This window comes from Mya arenaria, chromosome 3, assembly GCF_026914265.1.
Source record: "Mya arenaria isolate MELC-2E11 chromosome 3, ASM2691426v1".
Taxonomy (NCBI): Eukaryota; Metazoa; Mollusca; class Bivalvia; order Myida; family Myidae; genus Mya; species Mya arenaria.
The window spans coordinates 69684358-69693632 of record NC_069124.1 but is presented as its reverse complement, the minus strand read 5'-3'; positions in this window follow the sequence as shown (position 1 = coordinate 69693632).

Sequence of the window (9275 nt, the reverse complement as noted above, 5' to 3'; positions counted from 1 at the left end):
TCTAACCTCTGCTGACCAAATGTTTATATACTGGTAACGCACTAGATGTTGTACTTTGGAGAGTTTAACAGGTGGTTTGCTATTGAAACTGTCTATTAGCCTTATGTGTGTCATGGTACCCTCCACTTCGCTTGACTAATTACAAGTTCACCTGTCATAGTCCATTTCAAACACCTGGGCGCACAATCTGTTTCGGTTCATGAGCACGAGCAAAGGCGTAGCATATTAATCCATCGTCGGTAATGGGTTGGGATCCAGCCAGCCAGTAAGAACCGGAACTGGGGCGAATCTATGTTCACCAAGTGCGTATCTCATTGCACGGGTTTGGACATTGTCTGAGGGTTTAAACTGCTTGAATCCCCACACCGAGCTACAATAATTCATGACACATACAACACAAGAATTATACAACTTCTCATATGGTTTGAAACCAAGGTGTTTCGGGTTATGCACTTTGTTGATTACACTTCCTAGAGCTCTACCGGCGCCTTTGGATAGGCCTCCAAATTAAAATCGCATTTGTTATAGAAAATAACTGTATTTGTTTACAAGTTCAAGTTCACTTTAATTTCAGAAATATCATATGCACTGTTTTCGAGATAGTGCATTCCGTTTATATTACTCTGTACTTATTGGGGTTAGGATTAAATGTCGAAAAACACAAACAATATATTATAAGTCAGACTGAATATGACATCGTCGGTTGATTTTGATCACTGGTAACAATGATTCGATCAGCGATGCGGTATCGAGTATTCTGAATACAGATGTGCCTTCACGAGAATCGTCATAACTTCGTTATTAAACATTGTATTTTTAAAATTTATGGACCGATATAATGCTGAAGAAATTACGTTAAATTATAGATAGAAAAAGAAAAGTTTCTTCAATAAATATATAATATTATCATGAACATACATTCGAATAAGCCAACAATGCCCACACTCCAATTCATATGATAGAAATGTTTGTTAGTCCCATTGTCTTTGTCTCCGATACAGCCATTACTTGAAGATGACGTGAACATGACATTCTTACTGATATCATTTCAGTACATCTCCAAATGTGTTCATGGAGTTTAAGTTGAATGTGACACATATGTGACTCAATGAAGAGTACATATGGTAGACTAATCACCCTTATTGGGCACATGTTGTACATATTTGTAATGCTCCATTAGAATTCTGAATATTGACTTTTCTATATGTATATAAAATGCATACCTCCTACAAGGAGAAAAAAAAGATATTGAATTGAATTGAATTGAATTGACAAGTAAACATTTAACCAAATCTACACATAATAAGGCGACAGATTTATTATAAAATTTTGTCTGTGCTTATCTATACCGCACCTTCGGTTTTCGCACAGGGATTGTGTTTTCATTGTGGTTTTATGCAAAAACTGTTTCAATTAGAAGAAGTGCAAAATTGTCTTTTTAGATTTAATGGTCTTTTGCGTTATTATGCTTTCTATTCGGGCTAAACACAATACCGAGATGCTTATAATTATCGACTATTTCTAATGTGTCATCGTCAATTTTAAATGAGTAGTTTCTCCTTGTTCTCCTATTAATTCCGAATATCATGAATTTTGTTCTGTTTATATTTATTTCAAGTTTAAATGTATAACCATATTCTTCAAAACCGTTCGAACATTTTTCAAATTCATTTGCTGACCTTGCAAATATCGTCCGCAAATAGCATAATCAGGATATTTAGGTAGTGAATTAAGCCGTCTTCAAAGTATTGAATTTTAACACCACTTTCATATATTGACTGAGAGAAAGCAAGTAAATCATTTGAGTAATGAGAAAAAAAGGACTCTCTCCCTCTCTTAGGCCAAGGATGCTAGCGACATTTTCCACCACAAAATTGAACACAATACTTTATTATTGCGTACATATTTTGGAATATTCTTAGTATTTAACAGTCAATTACTTCCGATATTATTCCGTTTAATAACTCAAATCTCAGAATAGGATCAAAACAACGTTTAAAGGTCTCCAACGAAATAGTTTTTTTGACGTGATTTTATTTCAGTTACAAGTAATATGGGAATATATGGTCAACGGTTGAACGGTTCCCTTAAAACAGCTTGGCCATACAGTATATCTTTATATTTGTTTGGAAATTGTATCAGTCTATGGTCAAGTACAGTTGTGTGTACCTCGGCATCGAAGAATAGTGATTGGTCTATAATGTTCTAGTGATTTTGAGTTACATTTGTATGCTCCCAAAAAGCATGTTTTAGCTGCTTTGTCCGTCCGTCAGTCCTTCCGTCCGTCACACCATTGTCTGGAGAATAACTAAAAAAAATACCGATGTGATAGAAATAAATCTTGGTTTATAAAAAGATTTCGATAAAAAAGTGCAGTGCACAATATTCATAATCCTATTATGTTTTTTATTAAATTATCTCCCATAACAATTGGTGCTTGTCCGGGCAGAAACTTCTGTTGGGAAGTACAACGTATAACATATAGATAGATGGCAATGTGGAAGTGCAGTGCACACGAACCATAATCCTGTCATGCAATTGTTTTAAATTTCTCCAATTAAACTCCGCTTATCTGATTTTTTTATCGGAATTTGTCCGGGCCTTATCTTAGATATTTGTGAATTTCAACTACTGCTTTTTTATTTCATTTCTTGAAATTTACTTTAAAATTTAATTTCAAACCTGCCAATGCCTTTCCTTCTTATGATTGTTAAGCTTTTATCAGCAAATTGCGTTACAATATCTGCCTTTTCATAGCAAATTGGCGTATGGGGAGTACCCGTCGCTTCCGGTGATATTCTATCGATACAATATATCCCTCCGAACCAACCAATAAATACAATTCTGATGTTCATCTTAATTGAAAAATCCGGTGGAATATATATAACGCCTAAGATACAATCATTTTCTATTGATTATAAGAATGAAAAATGGTGAACGAATAACGGCAACTTCAGACGAAAAACATGGACGTTAATATTTGTAAAAATAATCTCATCACTTATCAAGTTTGAAAAGTTTTAATCAAACAGTTTCCTTAAAGGATATGAATAAAATAAAGATTTACAAAAAGTTATTTCGGTAGTGTTTGTACTGTTTTGTATAAGTATTATTATTATTATTATTATTATTATTATTATTATTATTATTACTATTATTATTATATTATTATTATTATTATTATTATTATTATTATTATTATTATTATTATTATTATCACAATTATTATTATTATTATTATTATTATTATTATTATTATTATTATTATTATTATTTGAAGTTCATTTTAAACGAGGGTGGACAGTTGGCATTCTGCAGGTTACCAAGACAATAACCAAGATGGCCGCCGTTTGCTTAGCCCATGACTAGTCTTACAATAGTTGATATAACTATTTAACGCAAACATATATTGATTTAATGTTTTAATTAAGTTATGACCATATGCTAAGCTTCCTAACATACTGACCATCATGGTCAACAAAGGTCATTTCAAATGTGAAAAGGTGCTGAAATATCAGTTATTTACCTCTAATTGTTTTTAATGATTTGCAAACTAATGCAAAAATGCATACAAAGAACATAATTCTATAACATGGAATCATTTCCCATCAGAATAATTCAAAAGAGGACCGCATCAGATAATCTGGTAAGATGCACTAGCCAATTACGTACCACCTCCTTGTATCGACTTTTCTGAACAATTTCTAATTGTAATACTATTCAACAAGCAATATTCATTAAAGGTTTTTTGGCATTTAAATGTTTTAAATAATAAGTATACATTTATACTTCAAATTCTTATAAATGAATGATATGTTGCCATGTATCATGTATGAAGCATCTAACTTGTGAATCGATTACTGTTAAGGTCATTTAAAGGTTATATACCACCTGTATTGGCATTAATAGTTAAGTGTTTAATCAGTGGATTTTGGGGAAGGGTGGAAACAAAAGTGGTGGTGTATAAGCTTATTTATACTCGCACTCGGGCCTTGCCAAATCGGCGAGTGCTCCGTTAAGATTGTTAGTCATTTTCGATTTTTGGAGCAAAGTGCACAGACAGAATGTAACCCTGGTTAGAGCTACCCTGGTTCTTTAACGTGCACCAGTGTTTAGCACTGTCACACGAGACCCCCATTTAACGTCCCTCCCGGAAGACGAGTAATATGTTTTTATTGCGACGGGGAATCGAACCTGCGACCCCTTGATTGATAGTCAAGTGTGTTACCGCTAGACCACGAATCAGCCACCAAAACAAAAGTTAAACAAACAATGGTATATATTCCCAAATGGTTGGCAAAGCATGTAGATTACGGAGCTGGTGTCATTAATTGCCAACACGTGTTGAGGATCAAGAAATCCAAGATTGCGCCCAAGATAGCCACCATAACTTGCAAATTCAGTCAAAACATTATATCAGAATGTGGCAATTATCGATTAAATATAGGGGTAAATATTCACATTGATATTATTGCTTCCATATTGAACTTCAAATTGACATGTACCATTGACCACTTCAAGGTCAAGGTCAATGTCGACTGTGTTATTTATAACATCATTATATTTGACTGGATTTCATTTAAAAAAGTCACAACTTAATTAAATTCACAGAAAATTTTGAATTATACATCATCTCTTTTCCCATATCAAAACTTAATATAAAAAAGCGCAATTCACCTCATTACCTTAACAAACTACATAATTACTGTACTTCCATATAAGCCCATTTTGCCAGAAGTTAACGACCTATTCTGTAAATATTTTACAACCAAACAACCCCAAGTATTTCGGCCGAGGCTTAATGTATAAATGCTTAGCAAACCATATTTTTTCTACCTAAGCCTACCGAGTGCATTCTAAGTGCCAAGCCAGTTCAAAATTGTCTTTTTTTTAGATACAACAGGTCCCCAACAACTCTCAATATGATTGCAATACAGCCAATTTTATACATTACCTATTACAGATGTTTTAAGAGCTCATTACTCCCCTCGTGTTGTTTCAGTCGAGCCCACTCATTATAAACCACATTCCGCCTTATTGGAGACTATTTAGTGTCAAACAGGCCGCTGGGCCGCTAACTGCACGCCGTTAGGCCGCTAACTTTACGTACACCAGTTATGTCTTCATGTTTATTATCCAAGTCTGGATGCGTGCACTACTAGGTAATGTATTTTCTCATATACAAACTTAAGTTAGCAAAAGAATGACAAGCAAAAATGACCATACCGACAAATTTACCTTCTCCCAGTCACCGTTGCAAATCCTTGTTTATTTGTAATTTGTTTAACTGTACGGTATTACTTATTGTCCAGCCAAAATAAGGAGAAATATTTCTTGAATTCACTGTATACTATACTCGCTAGCACAATCTGCTGATAAATATTTACCTTTTATTTCCAACTTCCGCTTTGAAAAGTCAATTACTGATAAGCCTCATTCGAAAAGTCAATTTTGTTATGAAAATATGTTTCCTAAAACACTAATTTTCTACGCTTTCCGTTGTTTGGCGTTAACATTTGGCCACCTTTTGTTAAGAGCTTACCAATAACATCTTGCCATTCGTCTCTTGTTAACTCTTCAAATGGTTCTTCTCACGAACTGCAACGGCTAGAGCTTAGTCATTTTGTACTTAGCATTTTCTTGTGGTTCTCTGCCAAAGATGTTTAAATGGTGAATCTTGGTTCAAACTTTTATTATATACTTAAACAGGAAAATCTTGGATAAAGCTAAACTGTTTTGAATTAAGTCCTGTCAAGTGCTTCCCTCTCAAGTCCGTTTTAAAGCCACCTGTTTTACCATTACATGCTATGTATACACGTTGACATGATATGTATAAAATAATAAATGTATATGTAGAAGATTTACATTGTATAAGTCGGAATAAATTATATGTTCTGTTATTTGTAAATATTCATATGGGAAATAACTTGAAAATCTTCATCTCAGGCACTGCAATGGCTAGAGCTAAGATATTTGCTATATAGCATTGTTCCGTGATCCTATTTCAAGTTGTCTAATATTATTACCCGCCCCGGTGTCAAAACAGGCCGCACCCTGTGTGCCACCTCTATTATAAAGACAAATATTAAAAGAAGAACTTGAAATGAGTAAGGAATTTTGGCATTTTCTAGTGGGCTTCGAATGAAGACCCTGTTGTCAAAATAAGCCCCTCCCTAAGTATATGCAGTCGCGATACGCTCGATCCATCGTCTGTAGATCGCCAAAATGAATTCATTTGGTGATAACACTTATTTGACTTTTTGAAACAACCTTGAAATTTCAGATTTGCAAACCCAGTTATCATTCATAGGCGTTATATTCATAAAATCAGCGTCTGGCGATAGTAAGATGTCCATGGTTGATCTTGCCGCTAAAGCGAACACTCCGGAGGAATTTAATTATTTCGGCGATAACTGTTTTACCTCAGTTTTGACCAAAATGATAGACAAATGTCCTAGCTTGTTTATCACTGTTTTCTATATGTTTCAACGATAATTTTTAGAAACGAACTTGTGCACCGAATGAAGAGCAATTGCTCGTTTACGAAGACGCTTGTTTTAGATCAAAATAATGTCTGTATTAAAATATCTCGTGAAAACAATGCACGTTCTTACTAGGCTTCCCGACTCACTCAATGCCTATTTTGCTTCAAAAACAATACCAGCTATTAACTATAAAATAGCTGTTGTTATCGAGAATAATCAACCCGTTTCATCACCTTTATGTTTACGTTAGCAATACACATCTAATCATTCAACAGATCCGCTTGAGGGTGCCTTACAGTATTACGTAATCAAAAGATTCCCGCGCCCGCCATTTCGTTAAAGCATTTCATTGGTTAAAACTTAAAAAAAGATTCAGCGCATGCGCTAAATCGAGCGCGCAACCCCACCGATTCACGTTCGTTCAGGCAGTCGAACCGAAAGGTCAGTTTTTTAAGAGCTAGGATTGCTATTTAAGAAAAAATCCCTCCCACCCACCCAATTGCCGTGCCTTTTGCTTCTTAGCTCTTGATTAGTTTAAAGTTATGTTCATAAATAGCGGCATGTGTTGCATTTGTCTGCGCCCGTTTTGCTTATCTGTTTTCAGCAGAGCTAAAACATCCATGGTCGTATAAAGCCACCACGACGAACTTGAATAGTCGCTGACCACTACGCAAACACAGGTGCATATTCTTCACGCGTGGGACCTAAACTCTCATCGGATGGACAACTCGTGAATTTACCAGCGGCGTGGCTCCTATTAAAATCGTGATATTTTGTGTTTGTCATGTATATAATGCTTTATGAGTTGTGATTAGCGTTTGGCAGCACTTAAATTATGATATTTATTAAGCTATTGGGATTATATAAATACAGACAGTATACTTAAAGTTAAAATGCTAATTTGTGAGTTCCGGCCATAGTACACCTTGACGGAATTCACGTTCAAATATTTAAGTTTATTTCATAATCAAACTCGTAAAGCCCAGTGGGGGCTATTCAAAACTGCTGCTTTGCCCTTTGGGGCGGTCGCCAGTAATACGCCAAGTTGGCAGGTGACCAGATTGCTTCGTTCGCTGTTCATGCTTGTGAATTCGTGCTTGTGTAAATAACATGGAGCCTCGCCATTAAATCCAAACTTTAAATGTAAATAAAACAAAATAAAATTTTGACAAGTTATTTGCCTGTTGTTTTATATAGCAAAAACGTATGGTTATGGTTGAACTTAGAGTAAGAGAAGCTAAGCGCTCCAATCGTTCTTGTAAGTTGAGGATTTATCGATAACTATTTAATACCGTTCTCTTGCGTACATACCCCACGCGATGCTTTGTTCTGGGCATTCTTATATAAAAACCATTATTTTTTATTTATTTTTTAAAACATTACATGCTTTCAGTTATGTATCTTCTAAATAACCTTATAACACCCTTGCGAGTCTCTCGTAATCTCCAGCTATGTAATGTACTTCTTACTGCAAATCTTTTGCAATTTTTTTATAACTAACATGCGGCGGGACATTATTTTTCTCCTTCCCCCCTACCCCTTAAGTCTTCCGATATTCCTTTTTCCACAAAAACACCCCAACGAGAAGCAATATAGTTTTTTTATCATAAATCTTAATCAAAATAAAATATTTCCCACTGCGTTCTTCAATGTTAGTAACGCGGCGATTTAAAAGGAACGGAGGTAGGACGATCATCAATACTGGCCGAGAGGGGTTTCTGAATTTAATATTTTTAATTACTTTGCAGCCTCGCTTGACCTTACCTAAAACTAACTAACCGACTTTCTGTAATGACTGCCTGTTCGTTCAATAATGAAACACCAGTGAAACATTGAAACAAAGGAAAAGACAGAAATGTAACGTAGCTTTCACTGAACTCAAAAACTCCTAAAATTAAACTGTTAAGTACAAAAATTAGCTGTTTTTGACACTTACATATCATTTTTGACTAAAGAGAAACAACAACATAGCTTCAATGCCTTTTATCATAATGCTTAATCAGAGTATTGCCATTTCATTGATCTTTTATTCGTCGTGCAAATATTTTAGCAATAAAGGGTACTATTTATTTAAACGAAACTATTTATCGTGTTTTATGAATAATGATAACAAAATAATAAAAGAACGATTTAATATTGACATTGACATTGAGAATCGCGATCCGAAGATGTTGCGTTCATCGATCGATAAACACAATTGCCGAAAGGCAGTTCATTTAAGTAGTAGAAGTTGAGGTGTAAATATTCGTCGTCAAAATTGTTATCAAATTTATATTTTTGGTATGCAAGAAAACGTATTGTTAACCTTTCTGTGAGGCGTATGAAACAATTCCGACCCTCGGGCACGCTGTGAGCAGTAAGCCTCTTTACCGGCTTCCACACTTGCCCTCCGACGTCGGATGTTTCCATACGCCTGCATACATGTGAAAGATACTTTTATTTAATGCTTTTTGCTGGTGTATTGAAATATGGCGGTTAATTATTTATAGGATTATACATGTATTTTGGTTGAGAATCGTCCCAGTGGGGTGAAAAATTTCCCGAGAGCTTTAGCCATAAAAGCAAAAAATGCAATATATATCACCCCGTTAAAAAACGTTAGTTTAACTTCTGGTGCTAACTCTTTGAAATGTATTGCATATCTTAAACTAAAACTAACAATTTACCTCAAGATATTTATATATTTTTCACAACCTATTTTTTTCATATTTAACGGAAACAGGCTTGCGCTATCAACTTTAAACTTCTAGCAAATCATACATTGAATACACTCAGGGATATCCCTAACTT